The sequence below is a fragment of the Lampetra fluviatilis genome, chromosome 27, assembly GCF_964198595.1.
Source record: "Lampetra fluviatilis chromosome 27, kcLamFluv1.1, whole genome shotgun sequence".
NCBI classification, from domain to species: Eukaryota; Metazoa; Chordata; class Hyperoartia; order Petromyzontiformes; family Petromyzontidae; genus Lampetra; species Lampetra fluviatilis.
Window position 1 is genome coordinate 1,511,998 of NC_136301.1, and position 25,849 is coordinate 1,537,846.

Below are 25,849 nucleotides of genomic sequence, written 5' to 3' on the forward strand. Positions count from 1 at the left end.
CTTTTCACAGATGTCGGGGCGAGTCAGAAGGTTACAACAACAACAACAAAAATGCTAAAACAGGAGTGTAAAGTACAGTATAGGAAAGGTAAACACTCACTGGACGTGTATACAATTGCATACCAGCGTACTGTATAGGGTTTGAGTTTGTTACATTCAAGATCCCCACCCTCTGCTTTTATTCGTTTTCGTGTTAAAACTGAAGCCACTGCGAGTTTAAAGCTGCGAAAAGAACTTCATAGCTCATCGGATTTCTCCAGGATAAATAAAGATTCTGACGTGTGCATGTATGTTGGACTTTTTTCGCACCGTCTGTAGCCAACCGTGTTTATCAGAGATGCGGGGAAAGGTCAACAAACAACATAAAAAAAGCAGTTCGAAAGAAGAAAGTTTTACATCTAGATTTTAAAATGCATAGCTCCAGCAGTTTCCTAATATCGGCAGGAAGAGCGCGCGATGCAGTGGATCATCACAGTCAATTCACACACAGTCACTGTATTAGTCATAGATGCAGAGGAGTTAATGAGGTGGAGATCCTGAGCCCCCTGTGGATATGATCAAAGGAGAACGGGATTCTTTTACACAACAAGTAACACAATTGAGAGGAGAGTGATATCCCAGAAGACTGCGACTTCTCGACTCCCATGTGTATGCTGAGTGGCACCCTGGTTTGCGACTTACATTACAAAGAGTGTACACTCACGCACCACCGTGTTCTCCGGATAATAAGACGTCTCACTCTACTCCCCTCCACGCACTCTCCTACCTCTCATCTCACTCTACTCCCCTCCACGCACTCTCCTACCTCTCATCTCACGTTGCTCCCCTCCACGCACTCTCCTACCTCTCATCTCACTCTACTCCCCTCCACGCACTCTCCTACCTCTCATCTCACTCTACTCCCCTCCACGCACTCTCCTGCCTTTCATCTCACTTTGCTCCCCTCCACGCACTCTCCTACCTCTCATCTCACTCTACTCCCCTCCACGCACTCTCCTACCTCTCATCTCACTCTACTCCCCTCCACGCACTCTCCTACCTCTCATCTCACTCTACTCCCCTCCACGCACTCTCCTACCTCTCATCTCACTCTACTCCCCTCCACGCACTCTCCTACCTCTCATCTCACTCTACTCCCCTCCACGCACTCTCCTGCCTTTCATCTCACTTTGCTCCCCTCCACGCACTCTCCTACCTCTCATCTCACTCTACTCCCCTCCACGCACTCTCCTACCTCTCATCTCACTCTACTCCCCTCCACGCACTCTCCTACCTCTCATCTCACTCTACTCCCCTCCACGCACTCTCCTACCTCTCATCCCACTCTACTCCCCTCCACGCACTCTCCTGCCTTTCATCTCACTTTGCTCCCCTCCACGCACTCTCCTGCCTCTCCCATCTCACTTTACTCCCCTCCACACTTTCTCCTGCCTCTCCCCTCCCATCTCGCTCTACTTCCCTCCACACACTCTCCTGCCTCTCTCATCTCACTCTACTCCCCTCCACGCACTCTCATGCCTTTCATCTCACTTTGCTCCCCTCCACGCACTCTCCTACCTCTCATCTCACTCTACTCCCCTCCACGCACTCTCCTACCTCTCATCTCACTCTACTCCCCTCCACGCACTCTCCTACCTCTCATCTCACTCTACTCCCCTCCACGCACTCTCCTACCTCTCATCTCACTCTACTCCCCTCCACGCACTCTCCTACCTCTCATCTCACTCTACTCCCCTCCACGCACTCTCCTGCCTTTCATCTCACTTTGCTCCCCTCCACGCACTCTCCTACCTCTCATCTCACTCTACTCCCCTCCACGCACTCTCCTACCTCTCATCTCACTCTACTCCCCTCCACGCACTCTCCTACCTCTCATCTCACTCTACTCCCCTCCACGCACTCTCCTACCTCTCATCCCACTCTACTCCCCTCCACGCACTCTCCTGCCTTTCATCTCACTTTGCTCCCCTCCACGCACTCTCCTGCCTCTCCCATCTCACTTTACTCCCCTCCACACTTTCTCCTGCCTCTCCCCTCCCATCTCGCTCTACTTCCCTCCACACACTCTCCTGCCTCTCTCATCTCACTCTACTCCCCTCCACGCACTCTCCTGCCTCTCTCATCTCGCTCCACTCCCCTTTCCCGTGCCCTCCGCTCCGGCAACCGAGGCCTCCTGCCAACCTCAACAGTCACCATCACTTATTATTGCTGCAGCGCTTTCATTTACTCAGCCTTCCCCCGGCGGGTGGTCGCTCCTTCTCCCCTGCTGTCCCAGATGTCTGTAACTCACGGCAACGCCTCCCCCATTATAGTCCCCCTCTCTTAAAATCCCTGCAAAGCAAGCATTTATATTCACCACAGCGATGTCACATCAGCATCATCGGTCTTGGTCTATCCACTGCTGGACTTAAGACCTTCCTCACCCCAAAGGTCGTTAGCCATCCCTGACCGTGTCGCGATGTAACTGAAGTCCATCTTGCTCCTGCACACGAGCTGATTTCGTCGCTCCATCTCCACGACGCGTGTCCTCTTTGGCGTGACTCCCACATTTGGCTGCCGTTCCGTGGTTAGTCTCGGCCACCATCGCCCCTGCTCGCTGCGTGTCCTGCCCCAAGCACAATTACTCTGGCATCGGGCGGTTCAACGGCGATGGTTCCAGCGAATCCTGACTGCTGATGAGGCACTGAAAGTCAAAACCAGTCCTTGTCGATGATCATCTGGCATTTTGATGTAAAGCTTTCGTGACGGCATGGATTCATATTCTTGGTTCTTTTGGTAAAGTCACGTCGAAGGGAAATAATGAAATAATAAAATAAAACATTATATAATAAAATTCTCACGACCTTTCGGCCACAACGCAAGCAGCCGTCCTTGCGTTGTGGCCGAAACGTGAGAATTTTATTATATTTTATTTTTATTACTTAATTATTTCCCTTCTACGTGACTTTACCGAAAGAACCAAGAATATGAACATCTGGCAGTTCACCAACATTGGTTCCAGCAAGCATGACCGCTGATAAGACACCGACCTTCAAATTCGGTCCAGAGTTGTGTTTGTATTGAACCAATGCCGCTGAAAGTTTGCATTCTCCAGAAGGCCGTGGGGCATCTGGGATGTGTAAGAAATACTCCATTTGTATTGATGCGGAGAGGCAGATACATGGAAGGAGACGTATTGTCTGCTCATCCATATCTGCATCATTGCTCCACTAAATATTAATTTACGTGGCCTTTCATTACATCATTTTGTTGTTGGTTCGACCCAGGTCACTCGTGCCAAACGAGACTCCAGTTTCCCCGCACCTTCTCGCCTGCACGTTCAACACCACCAGCTTGACTCCGCGTGCTCCTCTGCCTGCCTCGCCAATGGGGCATGATGTCACGTTGCCCCTGACGTGGCGACGAGGCTTTGAGTGTCCGTGCCGCGACTTGAGGAGGAGTCAGAACGGACGGACAGGGGGAAGGGGCCATGGACGAACACCTTTATTAATTTATTTTGAGTAATTTACAATTAAGATTCAATTATCTTCTTGGTTCATTTATTATGTTTTATTTTTATTATTTCCCTTCTACGTGACTTTACCGAAAGAACCAAGAAGATGAATCCCTGCAGTCACGAAAGCTTTAAGTCGAAAAAGAGTGAATTAATTAATTATATGCGCACGAGATTTCTAACCCCCACAACCAATCGGTGCCGCACCTCCACTTAGCACCACGTGTTGGCCACGTATACGGTGCGAAAGAAGTTCAACACACGCGCACACACAATTGGTCACTCGGCTGAAGGAGACGTGACTACCTCGCGTGCTCCCTACCACCTGATCGTTCACTGACCGTAGTGGTGAAGTATGGTCAAACGCCCCCTCCCCCCTCCCCTCTCCCCTCTCCCCCTTCCACCCCACCCACCGTGCGTTGTAAACAAAACAAATGTTGATCGCTGTGAGACGACCTCTCTGCTGCCCTGCGATGTGTCGAGGACGAGACGCGCGGGAGGGAGTTCTGGGTGGGGTGCGGCTCTGGGTGGGAGATCGGGACGGAGCCGACCTAATTAAGCCACGTGAAGGACGTATTAATTATTTGAATATAATTAAAAAACGACGCTTATTAGGGGAATTATACAACATCCCCTCCCCTCCCTCCAGCGCATGCACGGGAGACCACTACTTTGGGTTAATTACAAAAGGGGTCCATACGAACCCCCTTAATCACTCCCACCGTTGTAATTGGGGCTTGACACCGAGGACCGCAGAGGGCAACTAAAACGGGAGAACGTTTCGTGCGTAAAGAAGGAGACCTGGGTCGTGGAATGGCTACACTCGCCAAAAACAACATCACAGATTCCGGCCATGCTTGATCCACCGATGGATTTAAAAAAACAAATTTTGACCATACTTCACCACGCTGGTCAATGCGGGTGGGTGAAGGAGGGTGGGCCAATCTTGATTTGAAGCTTAAGAATGAATGGGTTGGCCACTCCAGGGCCGGTGCTGATGTCAATTGTAAGTGATGTTCGCCGTATCCGGGAGTCGAACTCGAGTCGACAGTTGTTTTTTAATGGATCGGAGGCAACGCAAGAGGTGGCGATGACCTCTACAGGCCCCGAACCAGCCGTGATTATTCCACAGTACCATGACGGAAAGCAAGAACTTTCATGAACGGGCAATTACTGTTGACTTCCACTCAGAGGTCGCCAAACGCGTTTTATCGACCCCCAAAGCGGATGATGATTATGATGTTGATAATGACGGCCTACATGATGATGTCAATGATGACGATTATTATAATACAGTAACCATCACGATGACAGCGACGATGATGATGATGGCGATAATAACTGGTGATGATGATTGTTATGATGATGCTGACGTAAACAACCACGATGATTGTGTGGTGATGACAATGATGATATCGATCACGGCGATGATGATATCGATAATGATACGGATGATTATGACGACGAGATTGTTCCCAGGTGTCGGGTGAAAGTAACGTCTGCTGCATGCGCTGGAGCGGACTTCAATTAGACGACTCACACTCTCTCCACACGCACGCACACACTTTATTCAACCGTTACCATGGCAACGTTCAATTAACCAGCAAGGGGGCGTGGGGGGGGGAAACCTCGCCCCCCGACTGCCGCTGTCCCTAAAACACCCCCACCACCACCACCCCCCACCTCCTCCTCACTCACACTTTATTGCAATTCTCACCAACATTAACGTGACACTTTATATATTAAAAAGGTAGACGGGGGGTGGGGGGTAGTTGGAGCGGGGGGGGGGGTGCTAGTAGTGGTGGTGGTGTGTGTGGGGGGGTAAATAAATAAAGTAAAATGGCGGGCCTAGTGGAACAAAGGTTTCCATGGCGACGGCGGTCACGTGGTCCCCCCGCGCCGGGAGCCGCGTTGCCTGGCGACGGGCGGCGACCGCGGCCAGGGTCCAATGTTGATCCTCCTCCCGCTTCGTCGTTTTAGTCGTCGCTGAACTCGGCGTTTAGTTTACCGCAATCCACCACCCCGCCCTCCCTCCCTCTCTCACATCCCAGCCCGCCATTGTTCTAAAGCGTCGTCGAAGAACGTCGACATCGCCGTCGAGTCAGCGTCTTGAAATGTTATTGATCGGATGCACGCAGCGATAGAATGACGACGGCGAGTAACCTCTGCCGCGGTGGCTAGGAGATGTTGACTACCTCGCCTGGTGCGCAGGAGGTCGTGGGTTCGATACCGACCCTGACGCCTGCTGCTGCTGTATATTTGGAGTTTGCGTGTCTATCTCATCATCATCACGGTGGCTAGGAGATGTTAACTACCTCGCCTGGTGTATAGGAGGTCGTGGGTTCGATCCCGACGCCTGCTGCTGTATATTTGGAGTTTGCGTGCATCTCTCTCATCATCATCATCACGGTGGCTAGGAGATGTTAACTACCTCGCCAGGTCTACAGGAGGTCGTGGATTCGATCCCGACACTGCTGCTGTAGATTTGGAGTTTGCGTGTCTCTCTTTCTCTCTCCACGTGGTCGCGTGAATTTTTTCTCCGGATCGTCCGGTTTTTTTCCCCTCCACATTTATAATCAACATAGCGCGTTTAGAGTATTTGGCTGCGATACATTTCCACGTGAATATCCACCTCATTGAGCTATCGTTTGTGGCCAGATCGCTGACGAAAAAAATTAGCCATATAGCTCGATGGGCCTAACCTGTTAAAATAAAAAAACAGTTTTTCTTTTTTTGGTAAAGTCACGTAGGTAAAAAATTAAAATTAATAAAAGTAAAATAAAAATAAAATAAAAATCACGATTGCTGTATCAAGTACAGCAATCGTGCTGTGACGGTCCCACCTGAAGACGGAAGCTTGTGTTGCCTCCGAAACGTCGTGATTTTATATTAATTTTACTTCTATTAATTTACATTTTTTACCTACGTGACTTTACAAAAAAAAACTCTAAGAATATGAATCCTTGCAGTCACGAAAGCTTCAAATCTAGAAAAAAAAAAAAACAGTTGTTTAGTTTATACAGAGACCACCCGTCGACCCAGATAGAGACTCATAGAGTCACATATAGAGAACCAAAGACTCGTGTCGGTATAGGGCCGTCCGTAGTGGGGGTGCGGGGCCCAGGGCAAGCCCTACTGTGCGCCCCCCACCTGACCCATTTAAACTAAACGGGAAGTTTCGATTTGAAGCTTTCGTGACTGCAGGGATTCATCTTCTTGGTTCTTTCGATAAAGTCACGTAGAAGGGAAATAATACAATAATAAAACATTTACATAATAAAATACAATTCTCAAATAATAAAATAATAAAATAAACATAATAAAATACAATTCTCACTTGTATTTTATTATGTTTTATTATTTTATTATTTCCCTTCTACGTGACTTTACCGAAAGAACCAAGAAGATAAACGGGAAGTATTACATCTGACACCGTCACGTTGAAGCGTGCCCCCCCTCCCTCCCCAAGCGCGGGGCCCGGGCGGTCGCCTCGATTCGCCGTGTACCCTACAGACGACTCTGCATAGACTCGGATGTGTAAGACACGTGACAGCACGCACATTATATAGACCGCGTGCCTGCAGACTCACACAGAGACACACAGACTCACATAGAGAGCCCCGATCCTCCACAGAGAGACCGATAGACTCACACAGAGACATCCATATACTCATAAACACCGTGTATGGCCATGGACTCACGTAAACACTCGCATACTTACGCAGAGACGAACGGACTTGCGGAGGCGTGATTCGTTATTTTAGACCAACGAATGCAACCTGAGCGCGTCAACTCGTTCACGCGAAGGCACTGCTGAGTCCTGTTCACGTGCAAAGACAGAGACCCGTGACGGCCATGGGTGGGTGGGGGGGTCGTTTGACCATACTTCACCTCGGTGGCCTGTGCGAGTTGATGCAGGGGGAGGCGCCCCGGTTCGTAGGTCACTCGCCACGGATGGTAGCCGTGTGCGGGGATCGAACTCAGGTGCGTCGGTCGAATGACACCGCTACGTCGAAGCTAACCACTGTGCCACCGCTCACGCCAGCTGCTCAACATTAAAGGCATCGGTTTTATTTTATGATTTTATTAACTTTTTTTTACAGTTTTGTTTGTTTTACTGTAGCACTGGTGGCGTCGTGTGATGTAATTTACGCGCTGTTTGTTGAAACGTCCTGATTACAAAGTTAATTGATTGACTGAACAACTGAGAGAGAGAGAGACATCCAAGACCCAGGACTCGAACCCAGATTCTCAGCGGTGCTGGGTCAGTGTCTCCAACACGGCCACTTTTATTTAGGGCTCGACCCCAAGGGTCTCAGCAGTGCTGGGTCAGTGTCTCTGACACGGCCACTTTGAACCTCCTGCGAGAGACGGAGACCTTGGATTGAGGGCTCGAACTCAAGGGTCTCAGCAAGTGGTGCATGGATCAGTGTCTCTGACACGGCCACTCTGAACCTCCCGAGGTACAGAGTGTGCTTGGAGCTTGTAGCACATTCTGTAGGACACGTGGTCTCGCCGGGTTCTGGCCAGGGTTAAATAAAGGAGGATATGAGGATGTGCTGGTGTGACGTGCTGGTGGTGGTGGTGGGGTGTGTAATGGACCCGTCGCGGTCCGCAGATGGCGTTAATTAGCGCTAATGAGAGACACTCCGGCCCGATATTACTCCCGAGTTTCTACCGGAGCGCCGAGGGATTTTGAAGTCACCGAGATCACGTAGACTGTACTGTGTTATCATTACGCTGCCATACAAAGACAAATATCTCCCTTATAGCCTGAACAGAATGTTGGGGCAAGTGCTGTTAGCGAGCATCTATGAAGGCCGGCACGGCACACGAGGAGGTGGGGTGGCCAGCACCACAATTGGCTGCCTTTGTCTCCCCAGTGGCGATGTTTACATACCGCGCCAGGTACTCATTTGAGGCTGAGTCGACCTAGGGGAGGTCCTGGACCGGTTCAAATAATCGTCACTGGTGTTGGCCGTGAGAGGGGATCGAACTCAGTTCGCCGGGTTCGTAGCGCAGCCTGCTAACCGCTACACTACCGCTCCCCAACAAACGCACACACACACAGACACACACACAGACACACACTCCTAGTACAGCGATCCCACGCCCATTAACACACTTCCCAGCAGATGTTTCGCTTTAACCCGAATTTGCATAATCAGCGCTCGCAACTAATTAGTCTAATTTATGCGCGAGATGTGCGAGTTACGTCACCACACCCGGTCTACCCCCCCTCCCCCTCGACGGCTGTATGAGTTACTTGAATAACTCTACAGTATATAGTGTCGAGGTTAGGGTTATAGGTAATTGGAGGTTACGTTTGGGATTAAGGCCTGTGTTACGGTTAGGCCTAGTGTTAATAAGGTCAGAGGTTAATGTGGAAGGTGTCATTAAGCATAGGGTCAGAGCTATGAGTGCTGCTTTGAATAATGTGCGTATGTTTACAGTATATGTATCTTGAACTTCTTTCGCACCGTACGTAGCCAACCGTGCTAATCGGAGGTGCCGGGTAAGGACAACAAACGAAACTAAACGAGCAGTGCTAAAGAAATTAGTTTTCAATTAATCGTGCACAGCTCCAATGGCTTCCTAATATCGGAAGAGAAGAACGTTCCAGACGGTCGCAGAAGCACATCTGAAAGCGCGCGACGCGGTGACCGCCTTTGTTCGATGGTTTAGCCAGAAGCTGCTGCGAGGATGAGCGGAGTTCGCGTGATGATGGTTGATGTTCCTTGGCGAGATCAGCGAGGAATTGCGGCTCATTCGTGGCAATGACTTTGTGCGTAATCAGCGCGAACTTATAATGAATTCGTTTGCGTATCAGTAAAAGCGTAATTTTTTTATTCCCAGAGCTGGAATTTGACCGGCTCGAATGCAGAATTACATTTAATGTCCACAACATAGTTGTTTTGGGGTTATTTTAGCGTAAATATAAATGTGTCATTGAACTCGCCAATGAGTAAGGTTTGTCACGTAAACTAGTGCCCACACATCGGCGTGTTGGAGAGTAAACCCACAACATTTACATTCGACTCTTTGGTTCTTTCGTAAAGTCACGTAGGTATAAAATAAAATAAATCACGACGTTTCGGGCGCAACACAAGCGTCCACCATCAGGTGTACTGTATTTTTTTCGGTTTTGTGTGGAGAAATGGACTTTGGGACCGAGAGATGCCGCCTGCTTGGTCTACTCTGTGACTGGACCCTTTTCAACATTCAGTGGCTCATCAGCGGCATCAGGGTTGAACACTTCTAAAAACTACGTTTTATTTTACCAGTTAAGTCCCGCTAAGCTAAATAGCTCCTTTTCAGAAACGACCTGGCTACCACAAATGATAGACCAACGAAGTGGCTTATCATCACGTGGAAATGCATAGCAGCCAAAGACTCTAAACGCACGTTTCTAAATGTGGAGAGAAAAACCAGAGGACCCGGAGAAGAATCCACCTGACCACGGGGAAAACATGCAAACTCTAAATGCACAGGCATCTGTCAGGGTCGGGATCGGGATCGAACCCACAACCTCCTGTATGCCAGGCGAGGGAATTCACATTTCGCCACCGCGGCCTAAAGCAACGCTGGTGAACGGCCTTGCCAAATGTTTATAGGCAAGGACCAGACGCCTTTTGGCGCTGACCATCCTGGACAACACGCGGACTTTGTTGAACGAGCGTGTTGACCGTGCACACGTGGCAAATACCTCCCCCGGGGTCTCCCGGAGTCCCCGTTGCTAGGGGTGGGGAGGGGGGGTAAGTTAGATTTCTGACCCGGGACCATGGCGATGGTGGGGTTTGACCTGGGTAGTTGGTCAGGGGGAGGCCAGGCCCCAGGGTAACATAAATCAGGATATGTATTTATACTGGCGGAATTTGATGAGCTCTAAAGCTATTTTTCACAGATGTCTAGTAATATAGGGCTGTAGTACATGCACAGTGCAACAATCAAAATGATTATGGAAATGATGACGATGACAATTGCGTGTAGATGATGGCATGACAATCTTATTTTGTTTTCGTACGGCCGATGTGAATGCAGAGCAACGATTACAATGTCACGTGCAGGTGGTCATGAAGAAGTGGAGCGTATCGCTGTGATGTCTCCTTCGTATTTGTGGGTCGGGCATTGCGTCGGTATATGTTGCACGGTCTGTTCTGGATGACCACAGTCGCACGCTGGAAAGTTTTTTAAAATTTTCTATTTGTGCATCAGGTATCCGCATCTGCCATGGTTTGTGCAATGGATGCGGTTAAGGGTGGACCATGAACTTCGTGGAAGGTCAAACCCAAGGGGATCTTCTGCGATGGGTCTTTCACAACAATGCGTTTATTTTGGTGAGTTCTTTTGAACGCCATTCAGCTCTGCAAGCGTCACCGGAGTTGAACGCGCACGGCAATCCCCGCAGATGCGATCACTTTGTCAGTACCGAATGGCTGCAGACTCGTGCTCGCAACACGTGCGAGCATCATTGCATTTATCGTGAATTGAATGCGATGATGGAACGTCCCAGAGCCGGGTCTCTGTGGGTGTTGACGAGCACGTGGAGGTGGTTTGAAGTCTCAATATTTGGCTGTGGTGGCTGTGTTTGTCGGTTCTCCGTCTCTGGCGCCAGCTGTGATTTCGAAAAGTTTTTTGGTTTGGCCATGTTTGTTTGTTGTAGTACGGAGTTAGAATGATGGCTTTAATCTAAGTTGTCTTGTGGTTGTTGTTGTTGTTGTTGTTGTTTGACTTGTATCCCATTGGGACTTTTGCTTTTTTTGTAGAAGACTTTGCAGTTTTTTTTCCTGGATTCTTCTGTTTGCGCATAGTCACTTTAAGATGTTTTCTTGTTCATGTTTTTTTTGTTGCGGTTGCACCCGATTCAAGAGCCGAATGGCTCACAGGGCTATACCTAATAAATGAAACTGAAACTGTAAATCTTAGAGTTTGCATGTCTCTCTCCCTCTCTCCGTGGTCGCGTAGATTTGTTTTCCGGATCCTCATTAAAGAGCCTCATGCGATGGTGCGGCGGCTCTTTAAAATACTTCTTCTGACGTTATTTATTCAGGACCACCCTCTCGTATTCACAGCAATTGCGGCTCTTGAAATATTGAGGTTTTTTTATTTGCCGATTCTGATTCTTTTGTCAATTTACTGCTGGATGAAGGCCTCCCCCACGCCATGCCGGTCGTTGTGAAAGTTTTACTTCATCAGCTGCTCAGTGCGGGTTAGTACATAGGGGGCGGGGGGGGCTCTCAGTTCAGATATTCTCCACTAATGTTGGCCATGGCCGGGTATCGAACTCAGGTTGCCGCGCGCATCGCACAGTGCGCTAACCACTATGCCACTCCTCCACCCTCCACGATTGTGTAATTAGCGTGAATTACAAACTCGAGTCTTTTTTTGTTTCATTCTGAGACAACACGTGACTGGTGCCCCTTGTCAAAATCCGAACACGTGACTGGTGCCCCGTGTCAGAATCCGAGCACGTGACGGCTGCCCCGTTTCAGAACTTCTGCATCGTAGTAGGTTTTTACCCTTTAAACTGGTACAAAACTGACACATTTATACAAGGCATCATGTTTGCAATAACCGCAACACAAGCAGTCAAAATGCAAACAAAAATAAACAACTTTCATAATGGTTGTTTCTTTTTGTTTGCATTTGACTGCTTGTGTTGCGGTTATTGCAAACATGATGCCTTGTATAAAGGTGTCAGTTTTGTACCAGTTTAAAAGGTAAAAACCTACTACTATATTTTGCCACTGGTAAAGGAGATGTCTCATAGTGTAAATGTCTTCTGCATCGTGTTAAGAAAATCGTAACACGCGACTGCTGCTCTGTGTCGGAATTCTCAACGCATGGTGCTGCCAGTGTCGCCCCCTATTGTCCGATCGTAGTCACAGCCACTTCCTGCCGCGTGAGGCTCGTAGTGACCTCTTCAGCGGCGTCACGATCTCTGGGTCAGAGGTCGTCAACCTGCGGCTTCGGATCCGCATGCGACGGCTCTTGCAAGACTGCTCCGTGACGTGATTTATTGAGGACCGCCGTCTCGTATTCAGATGCATAGAGGCTCTTGAAATATTGAGGGGTTATTTGTTTGCCGAATTCGAAAAAAAATGACTCTTCTTGTGATTTTGGTTTGCTGACCTCTGACCTATCCGCTGGGGCATGAATGCTTCCCCATTCCGTCATCATCGTAGTGATCTCCTGCATATAACACGTTTTTTTTGTTTAAACACCACGCGTTTAATGCGTGCACTGTAATACTTGGTGCCTATGGCCAAATCAGGAAGACTGATGATGATGGTCAAGTGGTGACTCTGGCTCATCGCCTGGGTTCGATTCCCGACCCGGGCGGCTCGGTGGAGGTTATGTGGTCTCTCCCTCTCTCTCCTCCTGCCCAGCATGGGCTTCCCCCGGGTGTCCGGTTTACTTCTCCCGTAGCTAAACAAAGACAAAGATCCCCCGTGTCGCCTTCACAGATTGTAGGGGCAAGTGCTGTCAGCGAGCACCAATGGAGGTCGGCACGGCACACGAGGGGGGGTTGGGTGGCCAACACCACGCCCCGGCCGCCTTTGTCTCCCCAGTGGCGATGTTTACTACACACAGCACCACCAGCTACTCATTTGAGTCATAGCTAAACCCACAAACGCACGCGATGTTATCGGTATTGGGCAACCGTCCCGGTGCGAAAAAAAAATTACTTTCAAATGGCTAAAATGGGATGAAACAATTAAACACAGCATCAGGATCGCGTCCCTCCTGGGGCGAGTAAAAAAGCTTCATAGCTCATCAGATTCCTCCAGGATAAATACAGATTTTGATGCTCCAAAATCTCTCTTATCTAAAAAATCATTTTCTATTAGCCAAGGCTGTGCCTTCCGTGCAAGAAGCGAACAGCACACAGACAATGCACTCAGAGCATGTACTGCCAGAGCATGTCTTTTTTAATTGAATGTTCACCACAAGTGCATGTGGTACTGGTAGGAACCTCTGGTTACACCAGCCCACAGGGGATTATTGTGTCCGTCCGTCCGTCGTGCAGGGAGGGGCTGGGTGGAGAGGGTGGGAGGGGCTGGGTGGGTAGGGGAGGGTGGGGAAAGGCTGGGTGGGTAGGGAGGGGAGGGTGGGGCTGAGTGGGGCTGGGTGGGGGGTGGGAGGGGTGGGGCTGGGTGGGGAGGAGCTGCTCACCCTGTGGTGCCCTTATAAAGCTCAACGTTTAACCTACTCACGCCGGCTTGTGCCCGCCCTCACAGTCGGGCATATTTGCGGAATACACCACGCCGCCGTTGACCCTGGCCATTGACCGAGCAACCCAACGTTACTACCAGCTCCCTCCGCAGGAATGTGTGTAATGCAGACATGATTCATTGGTTTAACATCTTAACACAACTGTTTTATTGCCAGAAAGGGTCAAACTTATTCCGATATTTTGATATACCGGCAAGAGAGGCCCCATGCATGGCTAGGTCGTGTTTGGTTTCAAGTTGCGTTTCCCACGCGTGATTGACGCAGCGGTTGGGTCTGTTGTGTCCACAGAGTGGGACATTCCCGTGGTCGCCTCTACCGTCATTGCCACCACATTTTCCGGATAATAAGACGCACTTGTCCTGCTGTATATGAAAACAAGCGTTCAGTCACTGCGCCTTATAGCCCGGTAGAGTACAAGCGCGTGTGTGTGTGTGAGATACCAGATTTGGATAACTTCATTGGGCACCGGGCACAGGTCCGGCAGTGTGTATCACGTGCGTCTTATAATCCCATACATCAGTGAGACCGGCTGTGGATAAATCGTGTGCCGTGACGACCTTCTCAGGTGCTACTCGCCAACAGCACTTGCCCCAACAGTCTGTTAAGGCTATACGGAGGGATCTTTGTCTCTTGTTTTTGGGTAACTTTATTAACACCGGGCGGCAGGTTTTCGAGGGTGCGTCTTACTTTCAGGTGCGTCTTATAATCCGGTACGCGAGTGACACCGGTGTTGATAACTTTATTGACATGGGGGGAGGTTTTGATTTAAAGCTTTCGTGACTGCAGGGATTAATATTCTTATTTTATTATTTCCCTTCTACGTGACTTTACCGAAAGAACCAAGAATATGGGGGGAGGGTTTAGAGGGTGCGTCTTACTTTCAGGTGCGTCTTATAATCCTGTACGTGAGTGACACCGGGTGTGGATAACTTTATTGACACGGGGGGGGGGAATTTTGATTTAGAGGATAACTTTATTGACACGGGGGGAGGGGGGGGAGGTTTTCGAGGGTGCGTCTTACTTTCAGGTGCGTCTTATAATCCGGACAATTCTGATCGCATTAAGTCAGCGCGCGGTGACGTCAGGCCCCGCGAGCTCCGCCCATCCGGCCCTCTCACTCCCTCCGCTCGCTTCGAGCCGTGTCTATCCGCGAGCCGCAAAGAGTTCGGCGGGATTTCCAAAAGCTATTCAATTTATCTTGTGTAATATATACACTGTAATCTATTATATATTACAAAAGATATTACATAATCATCTTGTTTAGTGACTGCAAGCTGCTTGTTATGATTGCGTTTCTAAACTTTGCGCTGTGAGGAACTAGTTGGCGGATGGATCTGCTCGACGGTGCAAGTGGGCTATATAAGGGCGCTCCCCGTGATCCACCGTCTCTTTTGCAACGGCGCCCTGCGTGGTGAGTCGCATGTCACCAGCTGCTGGAGGCCGCCTCGCAATCACAACTAGCACTTCTATTTAACTATCGGTCTAATTCTAAACAATAATCGATAATGTTACAGGCTTGTGCGAAACCTAAGCACACTTTTATTGTGCGATTTCCTTAATTTATTATAGTCTGTTTAGTACGGCAAGCTAAACGTATCTCCACGTGTTTACAAAACCTGCGTGCAGTGTGAACTTTAAGCGGGTAGTGCTTTATCTTGCCGAGGTTCTATAAATTTCGGCGGGAGAGAGTACAGTGCGATGTTTAGTCATTGCTGAGGTCCCGCGGCTGCGCTGGGTCACGTGAACTGGTGGCTAAACGTATCGGCCTGTGTAGGCCTCGTATCCTGTGTTTATATGTATACTGTTTATGGGCTTTATTGAGGCATAATTCACCCTATGGGAGTTCTATTTGAGACTCCGCGCGCTGCTGATGTTGCAATTTCTGGGGAATGTGAACGCGGGTCGACTGCCGGGTTCGTAGCGAAGTTCGCTACTTGATTCGTGCAGGTTTTGCGAGGTGGGTGCTGCATTGGGCAGTGCGCCCAGCGCTCGCTGCGTTTTGCCGTGTTCGTAAAACATTTGCGGTCACGCGGGTGTAGCTGCAGCTTAATCGTGAAGCTCGGCGGTTAGTTTAATTACTAATAGTAAAGGAATCTATGTTGCCGCGTTATTTTTTGGATGATACCGTAGGACCCATCCCTGTTGGATAAAGTGGCCGCGCTTTTTTAATGGATTGCGACTCCGTTATATTCAGGCCGCCTGCCTAATTGTACGTTCCTGTACGGTGCAAGTTGCAAAATCGATCTTGTAGACTGCCTTGCCCAAAACGTTGCTTTTAGTGTTGACAAACTTGCAGGAATGCGTGCACTAGTTCCGTAATGCTTTATGGTTTAGCGACTTCAACTTTCGCTCTGTTCATCTTGGATCTGTTTTAATTTTAATCGTGACTTGCTTGACCCTCCAAAGACTAAACGTCGGTGTAAAAGAAAGAGCTTCGTTGCTCATCAGATTTCTTCTCGTCAGGAGCACAAATCTGATCATCGTCTCACCCCCATTGTGTGTGTGCAGAATGGCGAATCTCAAAATGGCGGCCTCCATGGGCCGCACGTGGCGGTGACGCGACCCACGTGGCATGGTCACATGACGTCACTTCCGGCCCTAACGGAGGGCAATGTTAGTAAGGGGCACGTGCTATTCATTGTGGAGAGCCTTGTGTAATATAACGCTGTTTATAATTTTATATATAGTAACAGGGAAATTTAGTTTTCAGATCCTTGTGGGTTACGGACGTTGCAATCGCACATTTTTTTGTCTATTTATTTCTCCCTTGTGATGGTACTTTGTAAGATGAACGTTGAGATTAATGAGGGCACGGGGTGACCAATAAGGTCTGAATTGGTCTGTAATAAGGTAGGCGCTGATAAGGGGTTGACGGGTATGGATAATCGTCGGTGCAGTGTTGCCAACCAGCGGCTTGTGCAAATTGACATTCCTGTGGCCGGAGCAAGTTTGTTAACAGTACAATTGGAATATAAAGTCACGTAAAACCTTTGTAAATCTGCTGCGAAATGAGGGCCCACGCTGTGCTGGCTGGTGCAGTTATTTGACCATACTTCACCATGCTGGTCTGGGGAGGTTGGTATCCCAGGGTTTTGGATGTCACTTGCCAACTGATGGTGATAGCCGTGAAATTAAAACTCTTTAGATTTCCAGATTGACTAACGCCAGATTAGCGTCGCTTAATCTCTGGGTCCTCTGGTTTAGAATCGGCATAACGCGTTGAGAGGATTTGGCTGCTGTACATTTCCACGTGAGATAATTTGATGGGCAGGTCGCTTCTGAGAACTATATAGTCCAGTGGGTCTTACCTGGTAACGTTAAAATACTTTTAGTTTTAGGCACGTGGCTAATTGTATTTTTGGCAGATGCTTTCTGATGGCGTTGGCCGTGTGGTTGCAGCGAGTGAAATGATGGTTACCATCTTTCGGGTCTGACGCCTGATGACCCCTTATCCACGCTGATCACTCGCCGTACAACCCCCAGCCTGTCCATTACCAGTGAGATGACGTATTTTGTCCTTGTAGAATTCTCACCTAAGGGTCCAGAACATTGTAGTTGTGAACACACCCACCACGTGGTAGTTTAGGGTCTAATGTCTATAATGCTCTATTCGCACATTAGGATCCAAATTTAGTGGAGTCTGAATATTTTTTGCACCTCCGATTATCACGGATGGCTACATACGATGCGACAGGTTCAATATATATACAGAGGCTCTGTAAAGGGGGCATGTGGCTAATCTTGTGCTCTTTGTGTTGTGGCAGGTCCGAGGTCGGTGAGCGGAGTGGATCGCGAGTGGAGGTGAGTTGTGACGGCGCGTCATTGTTTGTGCACCACAGATGGAGGGCTTTGTCACAGACACTGGCACAGCTGAGGTCCTGCGGTTTGGACCCTGGGTTTCGGCCGCCCCCAAACTGTTATTTGAACTTTATTCTCGTGCAAAGCTAGTAGCTCTTAGGCCACTTGCCAATTATTTAGAGTCCCCATAGATTAACAGGGGATCCATTGGCTCTTATAGAAACCCAAAAAACTCAGACTCGGTCTCATAAACCCAATCACCAGTCTCTACGAGAAAAGACTGTACAGTTAATTTTATTTCCGTGTAATTTGGCTTAATTCCATTTTTGAAGATTAAAAATATGGGTTTGACAAAGTCTTGCATTTGGCAGAGTGGTTAGGAAAATGCTGCCCCCCCCCCGATTTGTGGATCAAAGGTCACTTGAAAGAATCTGAGGTAGCTCCATCCGCTTCCGTGGCCCGTTCTCTTTAAGCATAGGGTCGCGCTGCGAGTTCTGAATGGATCCTTCATCTTGTGATGTGATGCCAGTGCCACGCTTGGGATTGTGTAGAAACTAATTAAAAGTAACTCCCCCCCTCTATGCGTTCGGGTCACGATGCAAATTGGAACTGCTGGTCTGTTTACCATGACCAGATCAAATTGGTTAAATTCCAGCTGAGATGGGCTGCCGCGTGGCTCTGTGCAGGATAAAGTTACAGCGCCGCCCTTCCCCGTGGCCCCGCCGTCGTTCCCCCTGCAGACAGGAAGTGATGTCATACTATCCCTCCCTGCCGACCAATCCCGTGGCTCCGGAGGGACGCTTGGGCACCGACAATTCAACCCCGATTATTTCAGAATCTTAATATTTTATTTGTACTGGAGGACTTTGAGCTATGAAGGTCTTGTTTTCAGATGTCCAGTAGGGGCACGGTCAGAAAGATACGACAAAACAAGGTTGTCAAGTCACTAAAAATAAACAAAATTTAACCTGACCAATGATCTCAATCCATGACGTTCACTTCTCGTGGTGACTTGGGTTGAGTTTACTCTCGTGGAGTGAACAATGGGGGCTATGTGAATTCGTGTTAAGGTGAACAGAGGGTCCCTTTGGCAAAGAAATGAGCAGCTTAAGAAATCTTTGGTCGCCAAGTTTTGAGAAGAGTGAGAGATGGGAAGTCTCAAATTAAGAATCTCTGAAAAGTGAATTTAAGACGTGTCTGATGAACAGAACTCTGAAAGTGAATAGCCAGAAATTTGATTCAGATATCTATCGAAGTAGCCGAAATGGCAGGTTGCGTGCGTGTTGTGCGAATTGCGAGGGGGTGGGGTGATGCTGGGCCGTTTTGTTGACCTGTGTGTGCTTCCCGTCACGTCTGCAGGTCGCTGCATCCTCTCTGCAGCTCGCCGATGCACGTCGCCCATGGCCGAGGAAAACCCGGCGGCGATTGCTGAGGAGGAGGAGGGGTGGGAGATCCTTGAGCAAGGTGAGAGGGCTGGCGATTCCGCAAGTGTGGAGAGCAAGACTGCTAAGATGTCTAGATTTGAAGCTTTCGTGACCGCAAGGATTCATACTCTTGGGTTTTTTCGGTAAAGTCACGTAGGTGTAAAATAATTGTAAAAAAATAAAATTCAATTGAATTATTTCCATTAATTGTATTTTTTACCTTTGTGACTTTACCGAAAAAACGCAAGTACTGCTAAAATGGACGGATTGGTGTATGCCGAGAGGCTCCGTGCAGGATAAAGTTACGGCGCTGCCCTCCCCGTGGCCCTGCCGTCGTTCCCCCTGCAGACAGGAAGTGATGTCATACTATCCCTCCCTGCCGACCAATCCCGTGGCTCCGGAGGGACGCTTGGGCACCGACATTTAAACCTCTGCTATATATATATTTTTTTTATTGCTGTATTTTGTCACTTAGAAGTCTTGATGGATCATCGCATACATAGCAAGTGTGTGTAATGTGATTTCAATATGCAACTTGAAAAAGTTGGGCGTTCAGAATCTGTTTTTATCCTGGAAAAATCTGATGAGCTTTGAGCTTTCTCAGAAATGTGTCCTATTTCACATATGGATGGCTAGGTGCGTGGATGTTGCAGCACAACGGATTTGGCTGTACTAACCTACAACGTTAGCCCCCACAGCAGCCTATAGTACCTGCTAGGCATTGCCAGCCATCCGTGCATTATCCAAGCTTAGCTCATGAGATCGGGAACATTAGAGGTGATTGGGTCATTGGTGTTTGGGTTGTACCATTTGTGTAAGCTGTGCGGGGGTTTTGTGTGCGCAGGTTGGATCGTACCATTGTGAGTGGGAACAGACCACGTCACCCGACTCGTCACCCGTTCAACCAGGTGAGAGACGTCTTGCACGCGTGTACGAGTTTTTAATCCACAATCTCTTGTGGATATGGAGGTGTGTGGGGGACTGTTTATGGACCAAGATGTGTAAATTTAGAACTGGGGGGAGACTGATGGGTGTGGTGCTGACCACCCACCCCCCTATTGTGCTGGCCTTCATAAGACCTTGCTTGTGTGCCCATAGCAGTCTTGAGATTACACTGGTGGGGGGTGTGAGCAGGCAGGAATCTTTGTTTGGAGTGGCTTCTGAGTGCACCTAGCCTGGCACAAAGCACTGCTGCGCCGTCGCTTGACGGCTGTGCGTGTTGGCACACGGTGTTTGGTGGCACCGCCAGGTTGTGGTCGTTCTCGCAACCAGGTGGGTTAGGGGCACCACGATGGCCGCCACGTCAACTCCCTCGTCTCTGCAGGAGGTGTGTGGGATCCATCCCAATCTTGTCGCCTACTCTATTTGGAGTTTGTGCGTCTCCCCGTGGAGAGACGCGCAAAACCTCCAGGTCCTCTGGTTTTTCCGTCCATGTTTAGAATTTACATGCGTTTGAAATATTTGGCTGATATGAATTTCCACTTGACGAGTCACTTTGTTGAGCTACTATCATTAGTGATGGCCCGGTCCCATCTGAAAACTATCTATACAACTCCGGGGACCTCGCCTGGTAAAGTAAAAGATGGTTTAGTGTTGATCCCCTTCCGCTCTGGGCAGAGGCTGCGACATCTGGCGCAGCCTCAATCGTGGGAGGGGAGAGCGAACTCCCGAATCTCATCCCGGCCGGCTCCTCACCGTGAACTGGCGCCGGTTCATGCTCCGGGAACAGAATTTTACTAAACGGACGTCTTGTCACGAGAGACGGTTAAACACTTTGACGAAACGGGAGGTCCGTTTCAATGCGTTGATGCCGGTGTTGCTGAATTTTTTTTCCAGCTCTGACCTGGTGGTGGACAGACTGATGCAACGGGGGAGAGGTGGACAGATGGAAGCTGCTGGTTCCCGCTGACGACTGCCTCCATCGTCCCCGGTACGCTGCCGTCGTGCGAGCCGCAGGGAGACGTGGGGGAGGGTGTCCTCAGGAGGTGGAAGCTTTGTGATATCCGCTTCCGTGGGGGGAGGGGTCGACTTATGTGCGAGCTCCGAATTTATTAGTTCCGTGTTGCGTGATGCCAAAAGAGCAATCGGGAAAACTTAGAAGTAAATTTTCCTCCCACCACAAGGATGGGGGGGGGCATATGCTTTGGGGCAGTCCTGCTTGGAGCAATCTCTGGTGCTGGGGATTTTGATGAGGTTGGGCCGTGTAGGGGACTCCCACAGGCAGTTTGGTATCCCTCTAGGAAGCTGTAATGGATTTAGATGGAGTCGGTGGTGGTTGGTGATGGGGAAGCGGGAGTGTAGCGGTTAACGCGTTGCAGTACGAGCCCATGTGACCCGAGTTTGATGCTTGCCGTGAACTGCAGTGCCGATTCTCTCAACCTGTTTTGGGCCCTCAACCGAGTACCTGTTGCTGTGTAACCATCATCACTGGGGAGACGATGGTGGTTGGGTGGTTCTGGCCACCCCTCACCCCCTGGTGTGCCGTGTCGGCCTTCATAAGTTGCTACTCGCGAACACTTGTAAGGCGGCCAACTCCCACGGGCAGTCAAATTCCTGGCAGGGCTCCCCATCCCTGTCGGGGCCAAGCCTTGTGGCAGAGCAGCGGCGCTGGACTCCACAGCGGGCAGCGGTGACCCACGCTCGTCCCGTCACTACAAAGCCAGCTACAATGCAGTACAGAAACTAGGATGTGTGCCTGGTTTTATGCAAATACAACAGTCGAAGGGTTTAATTTTTCCCCCTCCGAAATGTCACCCGGATTATTCCGTCGACATCACAAGCTGACGAATCTGAGTGGTGGGGGTAGCCCTTGGTGTTGGGAATGAAGGGTGGTGCGCAGGAGCGGACATTAGCAGAGCTGCGTCCGAGATCTCTTCTCGCTGTTTCTGGTCCGCCAAGTGGCGGGGGTGGCGCTTTTCCCCCAAGCATCGTGTCCCTCGCATGGCAATCAAATAGAAAACAATGTTGGTGTCGTTTGTACGTTGTGTGGTGTTTTGCTGACTGGATGGTTTCCCCTGTGTGCGTGCCTTAGGTGGTGCTGAAGCTCAAGTTGGGTTCCCAGCTGGACCTGAGAGCACTGATCTTGCTGGCGCTACCCCTGGAGCTCGTAGTTGTTGACACTTCCTGCCCCTGGAGGGAGGGGGACGTGTTGCTGCTGCATCTCCTATCCCGTGTTTCCCTTGCCACTCCAACTTTAGCACCGCTGGCTCTGTGTACCAACTCTGTGTACCAACTCTGTGTACCATGCAAAATAAGTTCTAGACACTCCCCCGACTTCTACATTATACAGGGTGTTTAAAAAACATCGACCCGATTTGAAATCGCGAAATCTCTGCAACCACGAACCGCCCATGAATGAAACTCTTACCACTTGAAGTGGTGGGGCATAAGAGTTTCTCCCAGTGCACAAACAGCCCCTTACCATCAGTAATTCGCAAGATGGCGACCCCACAACACAAGGCGTTTTGCGTTCTGCAGTTCAGCAAGACTGAATCGGTAATTACGGTGCAGCGTGCGTTTCGACGGCGTTTTGCCACCGATCCGCCAATGTCAAAGAGCATTCGTCGTTGGTACCGACAATTTGAGGAAACGGGCTGTTTATGTAAGGGGAAGAGCACGGGGCGACCACGCACCTCGGAGGAAAACGTGAGAAGAATTCAAGAAAGTTTCCTGCGTAGCCCGCGCAAGTCCACGCGGTGCGTCAGCCGAGAACTTGCGATCCCCCACACGACGGTCTGGCGTACGACAAGGCGACCTTCGCTCACGAGGCCATACCGCTTGCAACTCGTCCAGGCTCTTGGTGCATGCGACAAAGGAAAGCGTGTAGAGTTTTGTGATGCCATGTTACAGAACATGGCGGACGACGGCTTCTTACCGCGTTTGATTTTTAGTGACGAAGCAACGTTTCATCTCGGCGGTCAAGTTAACCGTCACAATGTGCACATTCGGGGATCGGAGAATCCACACGAAGCTGTTGATTATGAGCGCAAGTCCCCCAAAGTGAACGTGTTTTGTGCCGTTTCTCAAAGAAAGGTTTACGGCCCGTTCTTTTTCGAGGGAAACGCGATAACGGGGCAAGCGTATCTCGAAATGCTGCAGAAATGGCTCTTTCCACAACTTGATGAAGATTCTAAGGACTTCATTTTTCAGCAAGACGACGCACCGCCACATTGGCACCCGCAGGTTCGACGTTTTCTCAATGACGCGTTGCCTCGACGTTGGATCGGTCGCACTGGACCCCAAGACTTGGCGCTCCACTCCTGGCCCCCAAGATCCCCAGACATCACACCCTGCGACTTCTTCTTGTGGGGATACGTCAAGGACCGTGTTTTTGTGCCGCCGTTAGCGACTGATCTGGATGACATCAAGAACAGAATCACGTCAGCGGTGACTTCAGTGACGGAAGATGTTTTGAGCGGCGTTTGGGACGAGTTCGGCTATTGCCTCGATGTTGTCCGTACAGCAGGTGGAGGGCACTTAGAGCATTTGTAACAGGTTCCGGAGACACTTGTAGAGGTAACTTCTTTATTACAATACAACACTCCAACAGTCCTGATACTCTGTTACAGCCTAGGTACACAGCCTAGCTACACAGCCTAGATACTCTACTCTGGCTACGCTCCGGAACTCGCCCTCACAAGGTCGTAGAGTCGGGAGTTCCAGAGTCCCAGCGCTGGCTCTCACAGCATCCCCGGGTCTTCAGATGGCTGGTCGTGGGTCTTGGGTCTTGAGTTACAACTGGGCCCCGATCGTCCAGGGAGCTCTCCTTTTATGCCTGGTACAACGAGGGGTGGGGCCGTGTGCGCCCCCAGATATCCCACAGAGCACACACAGCCCCCCCCTTTGGCGGCGCCAAGGGGATTAAGCGTCTGGACCCCCTGGGAACTCAACGCCTGGCGCCCAGAGGCTTAAGCGTCTGGACCCACCTGGGAACCCAGAGCCCCCAGCAGCCCCTCCCTTATGTCACTACACATTTATAAAGTGGTTAGTGAAACTTAACTCGTTAAACCGTTTGTAACTTTTTGTGTAATTGTAGCATGTTGCCATCGTGAGATACACTGCTTTAAACTTGGGTCCATCTTTTTGAAACGCCTTGTACAGTAATTATATTTTATTTAAACCAGGAATGACAAAAATACATGTTTGACTGGCTCTATGAATAAATCCCGAGTATGAATAGACCTGAGTTTGGACAGTACTTTCTGAGCAAAATAATGAATGATGCAATCTGAACCTGATGTTGTAATACATGATGTGTGTGAACATCGTCACTGGGGAGACAAAGGTGGGCGTGCGTGGACCTGGCTAGCGACCCCCTCGTGTGTGCCGGCCTTCACTGGTCTTTGCGAACAGCACTTGCTCCCAGCAGTCTGTTAAGGCTACATGGGGGATCTTTGTTTTATTAGCCACGGAAGGAAGCCGGAGGAAAATACATGGAGGGCGAGGAGCGAGCATTGCCACGCTCAAGATTCTGCAAATCTTCTGAAGGGGCAATGTTCTAATGAGGGGTGGGTGGGGGTCTCGTGATGAGGTCGTAAGCGAAGTTGCCATTGCAGCTGTGCCAGCTCCGTGCGCGCGTCTGGGTGTTGTGAATAACATCCGACGTTGAAACGGCGACGTTCTGTGCGAGGATGCTGCTCGATATGTGCAGATGTGAAATTTGCAGATTTTAATTGTTACAAATGATACGAACCTGGGTAATCTTCTTGGTTCTTTCGGCAAAGTCACGTAGAAGGGAAATAATAAAAATGTAACAATAATTTTTCAGATGTGCTGCAGCTGTCTGAAATGCACATAATATCAATAACTAACTTTAAAACTGCTTTGGTTCAATTTGTCCCCCCCACCCTTTTAAGGGGCCGTCCATAAATGACGTCACGCGATTTTGGGCGATTTTTTTTACCCCCTCACGGCGTCACAAAGTCAGACCCCCCCCTCAAATATGACGTCACAAAGCTATGCCCCCCCCCCCAAAACCATATTTCCATTTTGAAAATAAAACATGCTTCAAATCGCTTTAAACTATTGTCATTGTAGTGCGTATTTAATGTGGCGCTGCACTCTGATGTTGTAGGGAGTGTTGTTATAACAACTAGTGTTATAACAATTCTATATTTAAAGTTGCACATTTTGATGTGACGTCACATTTCACCCCCCCCCCCCTCGTCACACATCGTCACCAGGTAAGGCTCCCCCCACTTGAGCTCCGTAAGCTCCTTTTCAGAAGCGAGCCGGCCACCCACGAATGATAACGAGGTGGCTGATTATACAATCGTCATCATCACGCGGACATTGGTAGCAGCAATCAAATCGTGGACAACGCTGTAGGCCATGGGGCGCGACCCCGAGATGTCGGAACCATTGATTAGGAGCGGGAAGTGGGGGAGGTGGGGGCAGAAGAGACGTGGGGTGGTGTGGGGGGAGAGGAATGAGAGGTAATGGCGGGGATGGTTGGGAGGAGAGGGATGGAGGGGGAGAGAGAGAGAGAGGTCCTGGTGGTGGAGGTGGTGGAGGAGGAGGCAGTCGTGTGGCTCCGCGTGCATCAACGCAATCCTCTTAGCCCGGGCGGATGAGCCCCCATTTCCTCACCCCCATCCTGGTGCCCCCCCCTCCTCCTCCTAGCCCCCAGCCACACAAACACACGCAGCCCACCCCCACCGCGAGCTCCAAGGTGCACACAGCAGGTAAGCCACAAGGGGCCATCGATTTAGCAGGTCGGCACAAACCTGTCACAGCTTGACCTCTCTCTGTCACAAGTTGACCCCTCTCTGTCACAAGTTGACCCCTCTCCCCCTCTCCCTGTACGCACGCGGACTTCTCACCCCCCCCCCCCCCACCTGGGCACGTTCGCCTGACCCCCCCCCCCCCGAATCCTATAGAACGGCCGATATGTAATCGA

At 49.8% G+C, this 25,849-nt stretch overlaps 1 long non-coding RNA gene and 1 other non-coding gene across 3 annotated transcripts; both read left to right on the top strand.

Annotated features, from left to right (window-relative positions):
• Window positions 1-15,115: 15,115 nt before the first annotated feature.
• LOC144942255 (uncharacterized) lies at window positions 15,116-24,129 on the top strand. 2 transcript variants are annotated; one of them, XR_013639350.1, is made up of 7 exons: window positions 15,116-15,140; window positions 16,238-16,346; window positions 17,494-17,530; window positions 18,887-18,991; window positions 19,796-19,859; window positions 20,788-20,881; window positions 21,983-24,129. It is a non-coding gene; the product is annotated as an uncharacterized LOC144942255 (long non-coding RNA). The 2 variants fall into 2 exon arrangements; XR_013639349.1 differs by having other exon boundaries at window positions 16,238-16,342.
• LOC144942593 (small nucleolar RNA SNORD2) lies at window positions 17,130-17,196 on the top strand. Its single transcript, XR_013639403.1, has one exon. It is a non-coding gene; the product is annotated as a small nucleolar RNA SNORD2 (small nucleolar RNA).
• Window positions 24,130-25,849: the final 1,720 nt, after the last annotated feature.